A 15,866-nucleotide genomic window follows, 5' to 3' on the forward strand; every position below is an offset into this window, starting at 1 on the left:
TGTAAAAATAGCGACAAAGTTGTTTATTATTGCCTACTGAATTAATAACTAATTTACTACTTGCTTTAGTTTTCTCCAACATCTAGGTAACTAATATCAACATCATCACCATCCAGTCCATATCCCGATATAATTGAGGTCAGCCCAACACGATCTCTTCTCCCATTTTTGTGCAACTGACATCATCCCTTAACAACATTTCAAATTTCCACATTAAAAATATGTAAAAATCGTTACCTACATATTTATCTATCCAACGAACCTATTTTGATGTTTAGAAAATACATTCAAAAAACAATTAAATAGAAAATAACTAGAGTGACCTATATTTCTGTTGAAGCCGTATCTCTTTTAATAGGAGACTTTCCTTGACATGATATTTATAGCATTTGACCCAATCAACAAGGACATTAAACACCTACCCAACTTCATAGACATATTACAATATTCATACATTTTTAGTAGGTAGGTGATAGGTACCTAATCATCTAATCAAAATTTTTGCTCCTTCCTTTTTTCTGACTGCGAGAAAATGGGAATTATGTTTGAAAAATAAATCACTATTTACAGCTGAGGTATGAAACATTAGATCCCTACGACAATTTTTTTGATCATTATTTAAATCAGGTCAGAAAAAAATCCAAAAAAACACAAACATAATGAGATCTGCTGAATGAAAATGCACTCTCACTTTGGCATTTCAAAAATTTTGCGTCTTTGTTCTATGGTGATAAAATTCTATGCATTATATTTTTGTTTGTTGCTCCCTTTTTTCATTTACATTTCCCCGAGCCGTATTTATTCGAGCTGTATTTAAGATTCGTGCTATCACTGAAACCAAAATAAATCAAGTAAATAGGTAGGTACAATGAAAATGAATAAGAGAAACTTTCTCTCTTCAAGATTAAGATTAATTATTTTACCTAACAACTAAATCCTATTTAGAGTCCCAAAAACATAAGAGAATTATTGAACCTCAGTAGGTTTACTTCGAAAGCTCTCGGTAATTATGAAGAAAAAATTAATTCCTGCCTGGTTATAAATTCTTTTATTGGAAAATGGATAATACTTGGACATCTCAAGAACAATCATATTGTGTGAAGTTATTAATCATACAAGTTTTCATTATAGTTCTACGGTTTACTACGAAGTGCTACGAGAAAATGCCACAGTCTACTGAATAATAGCTCGTTTCACGCAGTATCTTCACAGTTCACAGAGGCCGTTGACTACAATATCATCCATCCTTTTCTAACAGGCATCTATACTCTTCCGTAAATCGAAATCAAAGCTCGTCGGGATTGAGCGCGGTGAAGTTGTAGCGGTCCCCGCAAGAGAGTGAAGTGAAATGCAAATTGATGTGCGTTCGGAAGATAGTGATAGTCAAATTCTGCTTCGAGTATTGACATTTTCAATAAATTGCAATAAATGGAAAAAGCAATTATTTCATAAAACTAAACAAAAGAAATTAGTAATTTTGAGATAAACGTTACCTTACAATTACTTAGATACCGTATGATGGATCTCGCTAAATATTTTTTTGGTTATATTTAGACTAAGCGCGCTGACATTTCACTAACGTTTTGAACAAGCCGGCCGAAAAATTGTACGCTCTCGTATGTGCGGAACGTACCTGCATATGGCGGACGCTCAGTTTGTGTTTATGTCAATAAGAAACTGATTTTTAACATTTGCGCGGGTGTGGATTAAACAATTTATTAATAATAATGTGCTAGTGGAACCTGTGTATTGTGTGTTTTTTTGTGATAATGGTTTTCGTGGTTGAACATTTGGATAACTCGATATCTTGGTTGTACTTATAAGGGTATGTATTTATTTTATGTTTCTTTCTATATTTGAGGATTTATTGAGATTTACGAGGTTTCGTAAATGTGGTTCAGCCGGGAATGTTGTGATTTTTTATGAGAGCAAACGAATTGTTTATGCCGTAGATGTTAGCAGTTGATGTCTGTAGAGTCAATTGATTCGTCTCTCATAGGTTATCGCCAGATGATAACTTTTGGCGAATTATTACGAAGCTCCGTCGAAGTTCACTGCAATAAATATTGCACATAAACACTGTAGGGGTACATAATGCTTTTGTACCTTCTGATAAGATATGAAAGTCTAATTTGGTAGGAATATTTGAATAATTTCAATTTAGTAAAAGCAATGTAGGTGAAGATAAACTTGCACAACTTGCATTTGCATTACTATAATCTGCACAACAATCCTCTGACATTAACAAATCATAATTTCGAACCAAGTTTACTTGCATATAGACATGCAAACAATTACTTAGCAGTTAGGTGGTTAGCAAAATGAATATTAAGTTCATGTAACTTATGTTCAATATAGTTCTCATTACCACTGACCAAAACAATGTTTAGGTACTATATCAATACAGCAGAAGTTTGTACCATAAAGTTTTTATTCAATCACCCAGATCTTGTTCAGAAATGTAAGCAACACTGGACAGTAAAAAATAAACACCAAGAGTTTTTATTTATGAACCAGTATGTCTGTCTTATACAGCATGGAGAACACATTGTGTTTATAATTTGGACACACATGTTTTGATAACTTTATCCCATGAATCATGGGACATCTGCCTCTGTGATTTATGTCCCACATTCTAATTCACAAACTAACTGATGACTACATAATTATTTAAAAATAGAACATGATTGGTAATTGAATGTGCCAGTATTATTTTTTTGTCTGGGAAGGTTGGTTGTCTGATGATAGGTTAATATAAGATCATTTACTAAGTTATTAATGTACCCATTAGGCAAATGATACTTGTAGTATCTTAAGAAAAATATAGAAAATACCATCATTACATAGGTCTTAAGAAGTGACATAAACTTAAAGTTATGTTCATGTATGTGAAACAAGTTTTTTTTTACCAAAGACAATTCAACAATGGGCTGCGCTTATAGTGGTATGAATTGTCTTGTTATACCGTAAACACATTCAAATATTTGAAAACATTTAAAAGGTACTCTTAAGAGTAAAAAAATAAATAATATAAAACTCTATTTTATTCAACATATATTTCATTTCCTTAACAAACTCATTTGTTAATAAAAATGTTGATAAAACTAATTGCCACTTGTAAACCAATAATCAATGAATCAAACCAATTACTAAATTATTTTTATTAACTATTGTAACATTTATGTTTAAAAGCTCAGTCGATAATACTTTGAGGAAGTTTTGTACCTAATGAATGTTGATAGTCGTAATCACAATGCTAGTTGACTTTGTATTGCGAACAACTTGGCTATTTGATTACCTAAAATATATTCTACTTGTGGTTTTCCTGTGGTGCCACCCAGAAATTATTTTAATGGAGAAATGGAGAGGATAAAATATAGCTAACAGAGAAATATTTTTTTACACGCTTTTTCCTGATTGGTTCAGCTGTTTCGGAGCCTTTAAGCCCAAACAAACAACCAAAAATGTTTTCCTCTTTATTATATTAGTATAATATAAATAGAATTATACAATGTTTCAATGATTCACCAAAATTTCCTATTAAATGGAGATTATGAAAATTAGGTCTATATGAGATTGTTGTGTTACTCGTAAGGGGCATTGATTAGGCCATGTTATCAACAAAAATAAAGTTCACTGCTTTTCAATGTTAGTTTAATTTATATTTTGGTATGCACTACCTATAAACATTAATTAATTTATTTTATTTTACAGAAAGCTTACAAACTAATAACACAATTAGTTAAGTATTATTGTTCAGGACTTTTTCCTGTAACTTAAGTATCCATAAAAATGTAACCCATTTGTTTATTTTCACACATGGACATTGTAAGTAAATAAAGTATCCACTAAGTAAATAGTAGATATCAGAACTTAGTGATAAGGTAGCTTCAATACATATTTTTGTTATGCTAAAATATTGTATTGATAGCTACCTATTATGTTTTAAAAACAGATCTGTCAACTAGTAGACTGATTTGGTTCACCTTGAGTTAAATTGAAAGTGATAGCTGTATATCAAAAAATTATTTAAAATAATAATAAAGCTGGAGAGTTAATTTGTTTGCTTGAACAAATTTTTGATTTGAATCATAGCAATTTTTTATCAAGCATACACTATTTATCTGACCGTGCGAAATTCTTTCCTAGACAGGCGAGCGAAACCGCGAGTTAAGGTTGTTAGTAATATTTCAATAACAAATGCAGAATATTATATTGCTGAATGTGACAGAATTTTTTTTTATCACTTCCATTTGCAGTTGTCGTTTTATTGTCGTTTCGCGACAAAAGTATTGTCTTATTGTTCAATGCAACTGGTACAACCACGTGTAGCAAAGATGTTTCAACCCATCTCAGTTCACGAGGGTATTAAACATTTTGTAGCCTTGTTGTAGCATCAGATTTCTTAATCCGGTATTCTAGAACGATATTCAAACGTAGATCTCGCTTCAGCACGTATTTGCTTTTCAACCGACTGCCCTAGAAAGAAGATAATGTTTTAACCGACTTCCCAAAAAGGAAGAGGTTTTAATTCAGATGTTTGCATTTTTTTTTTCTTATAATATGTCTGAGTCTTAATATTGTATTACAAGCCTACGTTAGTATCAAGTTTAAGTATATTATCAGTACACTCGTTACCCAAACCCTTGCTTAGCCCTACGTCCGACGAGATTTATCTTATCTTTCCCGTAATCGAATCAGCCGGTGTCGTTGTCCTCATCTCAAGTTATCGTGTTTGCACATACGACGCTATGTGCCAGACTAGAGTAATAATGCGTAATAAGCAACCTTGAGCGTAAAGTAATGTGTCCATGGCGAGACAGAAGGTGTTTTTCTTCACTAGATACATTTACTTGAGAATTACATCATATCCCTTTTAAATATTAGAGTAGGTTCTACTGACAAAGATCTCTCACGGAATTGCCAAAAAATATCAATGGTGTTGTTTAAAAACATGTTGTGTAATAAACACACACGAATTCGGATAGAACCTACACAAGTTACTTTAGTACTTATGCCGTGGTATGCGTTTCCTAGTACCCATTTGAATTCCTGATCGGCCACATTAGGCAGGTGCTCTAATGCTTTTAATTGAGCTTGTTACACGAACGCTAATAGATGTACTGTAAATACAATAGTACATTCAGACTATAAATTTTACATTCTGCTACCGCGAACTTGCCCAAAAATGACACGAAACTGCAAGCCATTGCATTCAATTAAATCTTTTATTACCGCACTAGTTCATGTTCATCAATTTTACACGATCATGCCATGTCGAACCTATTTTAGTGATGCAAATCCCACCTATGTTTTTTTCTTAAAATTCCCGTGCTAGGGTGTTCTCAATTATGGGTAGGATCACAATTGTATTCCGTGTTAGGGGACGCGCTCGCCCCTATCTTATCGCGCTCGCCCATATCTTTTATGTGCCAGGGCCGCGGTATCTCTTTTGAACAACCCGCAGCCCTGGCAGGCCTTGGCCCTACTGGGCCCCGCTGGGGTTGCTGACATCTCTTTGAGGAGCGCGTGGAACAACGCGTGCCGCCGACACGGGTCTGTTGTCTAAAAATAGACATGAGCGATGAGCCACTCGAACTCACCGCTCACAGACCTACGCCTACGGTGGCCGGGAGTCGTCTCGCGACACCCGGCGCCCATGGTGTCTACCTGCTCCAGCGCGGCGGCCGGGATGAGAGGTGCGAAGCAGTCATGCTCGAGAAGGAGGCGACGGCATCCCATTCCCTCTCGCCCCGGACCATGGCCAGAACCATGGCCGGACGCGAGAGGTCGCCGCCGCCTAAAGCCTCGACGAGGACCCGGCAGTGCCCTTCCCACGCAGGGCACTCCTGGACTGTATGGTCCACCGTATCCTCGGGGCTGTCCGCACAGTGGTGACACCCAGGCGCCTCCTCACGACCGATTCGATGCAGGTACCTCTCGAAACAACCGTGTCCGGTGAGGACCTGCGTCATGCGGTACGTCAGGGCGCCGTGACTCCTCCCGAGCCACTCCTCAAAGAGGGGACTTACCGCCACTATGGTGGCGTGCCCTGCACTGGGTTGCGACAGTCGTTCCCTCAAGGCCACCATGAAATCGCGCCGGAGCTCCGCCCGCTGCTCGACAACTTGCCGCGGCAACGGAGTTCCCTCCCGGCCCTGAGCCTCCTCGCGCCAGTAGTACAGGCGCAAGAAGACTCTCGCTTCCAGATCCCAAATTGGCAGTCCGGCAGTAGGCCAGCTGCTTCGCGGGAGATCGTGCAGCAAAAGTCCACTCGAGCAAGAAAAGCAAGAAACCTGAAATTAAAAAAACAAGCGGAAGAAATAGATCCACTTAAATCTGTGCAGTCCAACGCTACAAAAAAAAACAAGTACAACGATGAAATACTTATCCGGGTCATTTTTAATTCTTTGATATCGTAATCGTTTGCTATCCTCTTCTTTTCAAGCCATTTTTCTGTAAATAAAACGTAATATGTACTGTAAAGCTAAAATAAGCATAACGCCAAGTAAAGGATTAGAGAAAACTAGAAGTATTAATGGAAACGCGTAAAAATGTATCTCCCCTGGACATTAAGTATCTCCCCTGCCATCAAAAGAGCCAGGGGAAATACGCCAGGGGAGATACATTTTCGATAGAAATCTAAAATAGCCGTAAAAGTATTTCGCGTACGTCATTCACACACAAACATAACAATGTACACACTATTCATAGTAAATATTGAAGTATATGCTAGTATTTTAACAAAAAATTGCAATGTAAAACTTACCAGAGGAAAGACTGCATTCACATAACTCTTCTGCACCCAGCGAGTAGCGTGATCGAAATGGCCGACAATAAAGGCGGCGCAGTTGCTTATGCGCCGTTTGCTGCTAACTTCACGTTACACACTATGCATTCAAGGTCACAACTTCTTCAGACTAGGAGAGCAAAACTGATTTTTGAACGAAAACAAAAGACCAGGGGACGAGACACGAAACTCGGTGGACAAATTTCGGTGTTCATATTTTTTTTAAAGAATTGGAATAAAAGCACTTTTACTTGTAAGATACTATTACTAAGTTTACTGTACCTATAAAATTAAAGAGTTTAAAATAATTATTGAATTTTAATACATTCATAATTACTGATTTACAAATAAAGTCGGTTGGGGGACAGACCAGGGGAGAGACATTTTTCTTATATTAGAGCTTATTGTGACTTAATTACGTACATTTCTGCAATAAATTTGAGTGACCACATAGGAAACATTTAGTTTTAAGTGATAAATAGGTTATTTGTAAAGTTTATTGAAAAAAAATGTATTTTTTTGTTGTTGCCGTCGAAAGTACTTCTTAACTTAGAATGACCCATACAAGTTTTTTAGGAGCTATAATCGTTAGTCCCCAATGATAAAGACAGGTGCTGAATGTTAAATTAAAACTGTTAAAGATTGTAAGACAGGTGCATTTTCCTTGCATGTACACAACAGCTTCATTTATCACCTGCTCATGACCAACAAAAAATTTTGACGTCATGGAGACCGTAATGTAGTACCAAAATGCCAAAACTACTATCTTCCAATGCACTCAAGTCATTGTTACGCGACGCTTTGACGTCTCCCAGATAACGTAAACGAATACAGCAAACTCGTACGTGTAATGATAACGAAAGTACCCACGTCCTGAGATTCACCCCGTTCCGTAAATACAAACACGCTGCACATTAAACTGTCTGATGTTCGCTTGTCGCTCAAAATTACCTGTACGCCAATGCTAATGCTTAACGACCCAATGGGAGTAAGCCCTTTATACTTGAAGTTGGAGTGAAGACACGCCACGTTGCCGTCAACTCTATTTAGAGCGACATTTGGCAGCTATTTCAACATACAAGCCCCAATCAGGATCCTGTCCAATGATAGCAGGTTATTCTTAGCTTAAATAAATGAGAAACGAACCGAACAACTCCGCACAGCTCTTACTCTGTTTTCTCACGATATCTGACACAAATGAACGGGGAGCAGAAAACGGTTTTGTAGAAATTTGGACGTATGCAAATCGAGAGTTGCGGTGTGAATTCGCACAGTAATTCTAAAGTAGTTCGGAAGACTGGTTCGCAAGTTCTCAAGGTGGTTCTAAGTTAATACTAAGAAAACCTTTCAATCTAGCATAGCTAATGGACATCTCGTTAAGATTTCGCATGTACTTGTATTAATCCCGATTTCGTTTACCCTATTCTGATTCTTCAGCATTGCCGGTTCTTGTCGACCGAAGACTTATTACTTATACCGACAGCCTAGTGCCTACGTAATTGCACATACTATGTTTTATTTACACCAGTTATGATTATTGTGAAAAGACTGAATGAAGAATAACCATCGATGACGCATTACTATCATTCTCCTTGACCCCTTAACTCGGTTTAATAGACGCTAGTTAATACATTACAATTCTGTTCGTGAGAGATCGCTGATTGTTCTGAAGGTGGCTTTTAATAGGCACTCATTTATTATACAATATCTTGAAACAATACTTGTGAATTGGACACCTGGAGAATGTTTTATGATAAAACGTATTCAGTTTTGCAAACTTGCATTAGAGTGCGGTTATTCTAAATTGTTCCTCTCGAGATTTGAACTCGTGAAGTAACCTTTGGCCGTTGAACTGGACGATTTTCACAAAAGAATTTGTATAAGGTAACTCTCATCTGTACAATAAAGTGTCTGGCAAAGAAAAGTGAGGACAGTTTCGCAAGTTGCAAAATCTAATAATCAGGTTGTGTCTTTGCTACACTAGAATATTTAGACTCATGGGATGGTCCTAAGCAATTGAATTCACAAGCTTAATTTTCAGCTGATCACCCTTCCCTGCTGTGGGTGCAGCGAGATCCTGAGTGTCAGACATTAACTAACTAAAACCCACGTCTGTTCCTTCTGAAGCCCAATGTGCACCAGGGCCGGTAATTCTTTCGCAAAATCCGGCAGCCCTATATTTCCATACAGTCTCGCAATTCTGTTGACGAATTTAACTCGTTTGTTGCTGCTTGCGGTCAGTACTTATAACAACGCCTACGATTTATTTAAATGCCTTTCGATCTACGATTGCGAAATCACCGGAACATTTGTGTAATACGTGTGAACTGACATTGCCAAGTCTTCGCGATTCTGGGAAATTTGCATTCCATTTGTGAGATTCATCTTACTTTTATTGTAGGAAATGGGAGAAGAACCTTTAAATTCTTTCAAGAATAGATTGCTACTTTTATCTCTTTCGCATTAAAAAACGTTTGATAACCACCATCCAACCTCTAACAAATTGCACTTTTATTGGACTTAATTCGAAAGAAAGAAAAAACCATATCGATGTTAATGCCACGTCTGGCTGGCATCCTGTGAGGTATTGTTTGCCTAGCTACTAGAGACAAGAGCTAACCCTTCAATGCTTACGACGCCACTGCAATCTTGTTCTATAATATAATATACACGTTTTTGCTGCTTCTGACGTCAAGAGGTGCATTGTTATAACTCGGTGGGAGCTTACGACGAAACGAATGGGATTTGTACAAGCGTAGGAACACATTTCTTAGTAATTAAATTGTTTGTAAGAACATAAAATTATGCTCGTAATGCCTAACGGGTAACAAGCGTTACGGTTTGTGCCAAAGCGTTAATTGAAACGCGTTTGGCACAGACACGCCGTTCCGAGTTAATAAAATCGTAATGTATGGTGTTGACATGTTGTCAGCTCATATTCTGTTAGTGCAACAATAATAATTTGTCATAATATCTAATATGACGTTTTCATATCGATTCCGTCGATGATTAGAAATATGTTTTGCCACACAAACCAGATGAAATAAAACGATTGCTGGTGCTTTACTATCTATGAAAAAGTATGCCTTTATCCCCATCTAACTCGCCATTTTCCGTTTTGAAGTAGTATTTGACCTACTTTGAAAACAACAATAACGGTAGCCACTCATTGTTTTTTATCATCCATTATCAATATATCGAAAATCAATTCAAATGTACCTACCGGGTATGTTGATAAGGTTTAAAATTGCATGTTTTGGACAACACATGGTAATAGGTATTGGTACACGCGAATCAAGCCATTCATGGAATTGGAACGCGTACGTAGCTTGAAGTCGATTAGACCGTCCTAGTTATAAGATGAATTTATTGCCTTTTTATTTAAAGGGTTGACAGTGATGCTGGCAGAATATGTAATGCTTTGGACTGGACACCAAATGTACACCACAGCAGACTACTTCGATTATCCACACGAACTTTTCTCTTACCCTTTCAGTAATTTTATCTTAAAAGCCTATCAACGCCCTTGTCTTTTAATTTAGATTCTCTTATAATGTTTATAAGGATTCTCTTGCATTAAATGCGAATTAATGTTGCCAGATTTTAACCCCATTCCTGTGATGTTGGGTAGGATAATAATGGGATTCATAACCTCTGGCCTGGGCTAAGTAATAGAGGAAAAACCTTTATTAAATTTTTCCCCATAAATTGTTAAAACTAATTGGACAAAAAGGCTTACTGGCTACTGCTTGTGACGTAATATCGATGTTTTAATTGCAATCGGTTCCCTTCTCATTTATAAGTGTCAAACGCTTGCAGTTAATTGAAATTATGTCAGATCTTTGTGTAAAAAGATGTCGTTTGTAAATTGGGGTTGGCCTACTTTCCACGATCTAACACTATACCTCGAATCTTCGGGTTTTCTGGATAACCATTGTAATTAATTTACGATGTCAGAAAACGATGTGTTATTATTATTCGTTGATTTATTCTTGAAAGTAAATTCTATAGTTGCCTTGTCTAATAAGGCAACTATAGAATTTGTTTGTCTGCCTCAGGTTTTCAGCTGGTACAATATAGTGTATTTTTAAATGGTCCTGAATGACCTATTTCGTAATAAAGAGCATTTAGTACATTGCATTAACCTTCAGGTAAATATTGTACCCTACTTAGCTTGTAGCACCATATCAACTTGAAATCAGTATACATTGATATTGTAGGTAGAGCAGTCTAAGGACGCGTGCAAATCTTCGACCGTCTTACTTACCCCGTAAAGTTGGTCAAGCGCAAAATGAAAAGGCTATGCACTTTTCTCCGGTCGTTCTGTGGTTATTTCGATAGCAGAACGCATTGTTTCTCAGACAATGGCAAACAAAGTTCCTCATTCCATTTCTTTATCGTATAAATAGACCACTTTAACGGCCTGCATTGATGCATTATGATGACTAATGCGGCGTACGGCTAAAATGGGAAAGTTTATCTTCTGGCCTTGTACGTACTTACACAGCTCGTTGAGATAATCTCGGTGTAGTGCATTCTGAGAAGTATTCGTCATGGGATCATTAGCTTGGCTTTTCTCATGGTTTTACTCGTGTTCCCCCAGTAAAGAAAAGAAAGGCAAATCGGTCGAAGAAATCGATTTGACACTTCAATTGATGTCATTGATATTCTTCATAAATATATCCAGGCTCTAGCTGATTACATAGAAGAAAAAAAATCGATGTCTTTAAGTGGCAACAAATTGCGATCAGCTTGCTGCAAAAAAAAAAACGCAAAAACCTCTAAAGATAATTTAATAACTTTAGATAATATAGCATGGAGTTATTAAATTAAAACTCTCTAACCTCCCCACTCAGAGACATTTAATGGTTACTTAAGCCATTCCTTAGTGAAGGATTTGTATGACATTCCGTCACTAAGGAGTGACTTAAGTAATCATTAAATGTCTCTGAGTGGGGAGGTTATACACTGTTTTATTTCTACAAGGACGCTTTTAGCGACTTAATACCACAAAAGAAAGTAATTATTTCTCTTGCTTTCATTTACTTGTAATTTTAGAGCTTCATTTAAATTCTTTGTGACCACTAAGACTGCCTTTCAGCTCGTTCGTTATGCCTGGTTCACTATGCCATAGGAATATTACTTGAATGGTATTAAAATATAAGTTACGACTTATAATTAAAGTCGTGTGGTGTATCACAGGCTTGCTTTAGTGTCAGCATTTTAAAGTATTTCTATTTCAGTGTTAGAATGTATGGAAATTAGTTAGAATGCCTTGTATCGTTTCGGCCTACTCACATGGAAAACTAGGCGTGGAGTGTGTGTTCCCAATGAACTTACAAACCAAAGTTTCAAACTTATCCATTTCCAAAGCATCAAACGTCAGAGCATTCGCTTCATTGATCCAGTCTTAAATACTACAATTTAATAGTTAAGTCGGCTGATTGTCGACTTACTTCGGTACAAGACCGCTGTTTCGGTCCCGCGTTGAGATTCGCTCGTTTAACACCAATGTTCTCGACGTGAATGAAGCTTAATCGTGACGGAGATAAACCAGTTTCGTTAAGTTTGTTCGCGGTTTTGGATACCGAAATCTCGATTTGAATTTCGAATTAAGCCATTTATGTATTGAGTTTCGGGAGCTGGTCCTGTTTTCAAATGTTTGGGGTCAACGAGGCTCAATCTATTTTTTTCTTCATACAATAATGCCAAATAATATTATTCTTCAATTTAAAAAAATCTTAAGTAGAAGTTCGCAAGCCGAAATCTTAGTTTGAGTTACTGAAACGAGGTTACTAGTTAGAAAAAATACTTCGCGTAGGATTGGAACCGTGCCCAATAAATGGCGAATGGCTCGACCCTCTGACATTTCGACCTAATGCTGGTATCAGGCTCTGTTGTATAGTAATTTTGTACTCCTGATATACCCATGTTTATGTTATAGGAGTTCTTTATAAACAATCGTCGGCTTCTTAGCTGTCAGTAGTAATTTGATTGTGAGAACTGTGGTGTGGTCCGACCGCACAGGTCGACTCTTAACTAATGAGATCAATTTTCAAATAACAGCGTAATCAGCCCAAGGTACTATGGTCTGCCAACCGCATTAAAACGTCCGCTAACCTCAGCTTCAACCTTTATTTCAAGGTCGATAGAGTTCATTTCGCTATACCAAGAACTTTACTACCACTCGCTTCCCGTCTTCGTAGTATTAATTTAAACTGATCAGGAACTAAGTATTTATAAAGCGTTTGTCTTGTTTCCGTGCTACTCCTAGATACAATTTATCAGCTCAAGCTTAAGGTAAAAAGTTTAATAAACAACAGTGTCTTAGAACAGTGATAACTTTATGATTCTATAAAGTAAATAGAAAATTCTTACGTAACTGACCTGTTTTACTATGAACATGCAATTTATTTCCTTCGTTTTTTTCGCCTGCCCAGCTTTGCGATATATTTTAGCTCTCTGCAAGGAAACAGACGAATAAATTGTCTATGTAAACATTCTAGTCTAGGTTTACGTCATTCCCATCAGACTGTGTGTTAATAGATTTCGTATATTTTAATCGCAGATTGCTAGTCTCAAACGAACTTTCCAGAATAATTTTGCGTTACTATATTTTGAGCAGTACTTAAAACTTTTTATGTAGGTAGTAGTATACGTAATTATAATTTGAAATATTTCCTTCATTCAATCGAAGTTTATTAGTAGCTTCATTATAACGTAACTTGTTATGTTAAGGATCCTGTTGACTAAGTTTATATTTTTCAAAAGCAACGATGTGACAAAGCACATTTTCCAGTGATTTAGGTTTCAGTATAAACCTAAGCAACTGAGACTTCCCACAACTTTCAACTTTTTATATTTAGTAGTAAGTTGCGAATAGTTCGATCGATCTAGTTATTTCGAAACTTGCCTGCGGACATACGACAAAGTTGGTTCGCTAATGAAGTTTGTGTAGAACTGGTGGCCATGTTAATACCGCAAAATAGATAGTACAGAAGGTTCGGTCTATGTTTATTACGACCAAGAACTCTGGAACACATGAACATACGCTTACGTTGAGAGAATGCAAGTGAACTTGCGTTTAGTAGTTAGAAGACTTCATCTAATTACCAGAGAGAGTGCTGGAACGGTGCGTATGTGTGAGTGTGTTAGTAGTTCTCTTCCTTTACTATGTTAACCTTCTGATGGTTCTCATTTAGTTTAAATATTGGGTACACAAACGTTGAAGATGGGCTTGTCACTCTGAGTGACGGATTTTAATGACGAGTAACTGTGCCCCCAGACTTAAATAGTTTGGAATTATTGGTTTTCAGTCTATCTAATTAAACTTTTTAATTTAGACCTTTATTAAGTGGACTTCGATGTTGAGCTCTAAACTTTAGATTAAAAATATTACTAGAAGATATTAAAGAGAATTTTGCTTCTAAAAAGTAAAATGTCTTCGTTATTATTATCTGTGGAGAGTATAATGTAATATCTGAAGCTTTAATAGGTTGGGTGAAGGATAAATTTCTTGGAAATGCGGATCAGAATAGCGCTAGGAGGGACAACAAGGCTCCGGCTTATGGCCTGCAAAGGGCATTTGACTTTTCTAGTTGACAAGAGCTGTGTAAGTCTTTAATAGGTACTGATATACCACTAGCGCCTTTTACTCCAGAAAGAAAAATAAAGATGGTACTCTTTTTCGTAAAGTAAAGATTGCTTTGCTGTATGGCTCAGAGGTAACAAAAAAAATATGTCTTGTACTTATTAAAATACTGAGGTAATTCGAGTATGCATAATTAACTGGAATGAATGTTATGAAATACTAAAGAAGGTACTTGACCGTCGTCTGAAAGTTATTGAATGTCAAGTGACTCCAAAATTAAATGTGTTGATAACTTATACATAACAATATTTTCTGAAGTTCGCTAATATTTTAAAATACTTACTTTAAGCGCCCAGGATTTTATAATGGTCAGAAGTATGGCTTTTTAGGGAAGGAAAATGCTTCGAGCGTATCGTAAATGTATGATCGACGCGTTAACGCATCATTGGTTATGTGTGAATGATTGAATGTTTCTCTGTTTTGGCGTACGCGACCGATACCACGGTCGCATATTCCGTCAGATATGAATGAACCTTGATTTACAAGGCCCAGTAAATTGTGTGCAGTCTCTATATATGTATTAACAGATTATAAAATTTGAGTATGAAGACTATTTTCATCACATGCTTTTGTCAGAGCTTCTAACATGTCCAAAATATCCACAAAAGTTTCGAAACCAGGCTCAGTTTAACGACTGAGTGCTCAAAATTAATCAGGAGCGGCGCAGAATTATCGCATAATACCCTCATTCACCTCCATTGTACTGCATTGTGGCAAAGTTAACGTAATACAATACATTTTAACACAATTACTTACTATGAGAGCTTATTAAGCCGGCATCCGTTCATAATACGGTTTAACTTTGTTTGCCCGATGGGAATATGGTGTGTTCCTCGTATTTACTTGGAGCTTCAACGATGTTCTGTTATGAGATTTTTATGGCTTTTAATGGCTTTTTGTTATTGTTTTATTTGCAGGGACAGGCCTTTTTAGTGACAGAAAAAAAAAGCAAATAACTTTTTATTATTCTTATAAACAAGAATTACGTTTGGTCCTCATATTCACTAAAGTTTCTTCAGTTATTAACTTGATTTGTTTGCAAATAGTATGCAAAAGTTATTTTACTTTACAGGATTATAATTACGAAAGCTAGATTTAACCTGCTCAGTACGTAAGCTTATAAAACAGGATTGTGGTATTCTGTTGGTGCTAGGACGGTGGAGCTTGTCCAGTTATGCCGAAGGGAAGGTCCTATAAGTACTGACTTAGACGTTTTACCTGCCAAGGGTCTTATGACGTATCTAAAGCACTATTGCTTAAGTATTCCTCTACAAACTAACTTTGCTGTGCCCGACAGGGTCCATAATTGTTTCTTTTAATTTTACCCACCAGCCTGTACACATTATGGTATGCAATAAAGTTACTGAGTATTGAGTTTACGTTGACAGCCTTACGTAGAAACAATGTTTCAGATTATCATGACCT

At 36.7% G+C, this 15,866-nt stretch overlaps 1 protein-coding gene across 5 annotated transcripts in view; it reads left to right on the forward strand.

Annotated features, from left to right (window-relative positions):
* Positions 1 to 1,616: 1,616 nt before the first annotated feature.
* Positions 1,617 to 15,866, forward strand: part of LOC124635040 (tyrosine-protein phosphatase Lar) — a 367,852-nt gene continuing 353,602 nt past the window's right edge. For 4 of the 5 annotated variants that reach the window (XM_047170802.1, XM_047170805.1, XM_047170804.1 and 1 more), the window contains exon 1: positions 1,631 to 1,825. The gene's annotated coding sequence lies outside the window, so the exon portion shown is untranslated. Of the gene's footprint in view, positions 1,826 to 15,866 lie in introns of all 5 variants that reach the window. The other variant, XM_047170803.1, reaches the window with a different exon arrangement.

Source organism: Helicoverpa zea, chromosome 12 (genome assembly GCF_022581195.2).
Source record: "Helicoverpa zea isolate HzStark_Cry1AcR chromosome 12, ilHelZeax1.1, whole genome shotgun sequence".
NCBI classification, from domain to species: Eukaryota; Metazoa; Arthropoda; class Insecta; order Lepidoptera; family Noctuidae; genus Helicoverpa; species Helicoverpa zea.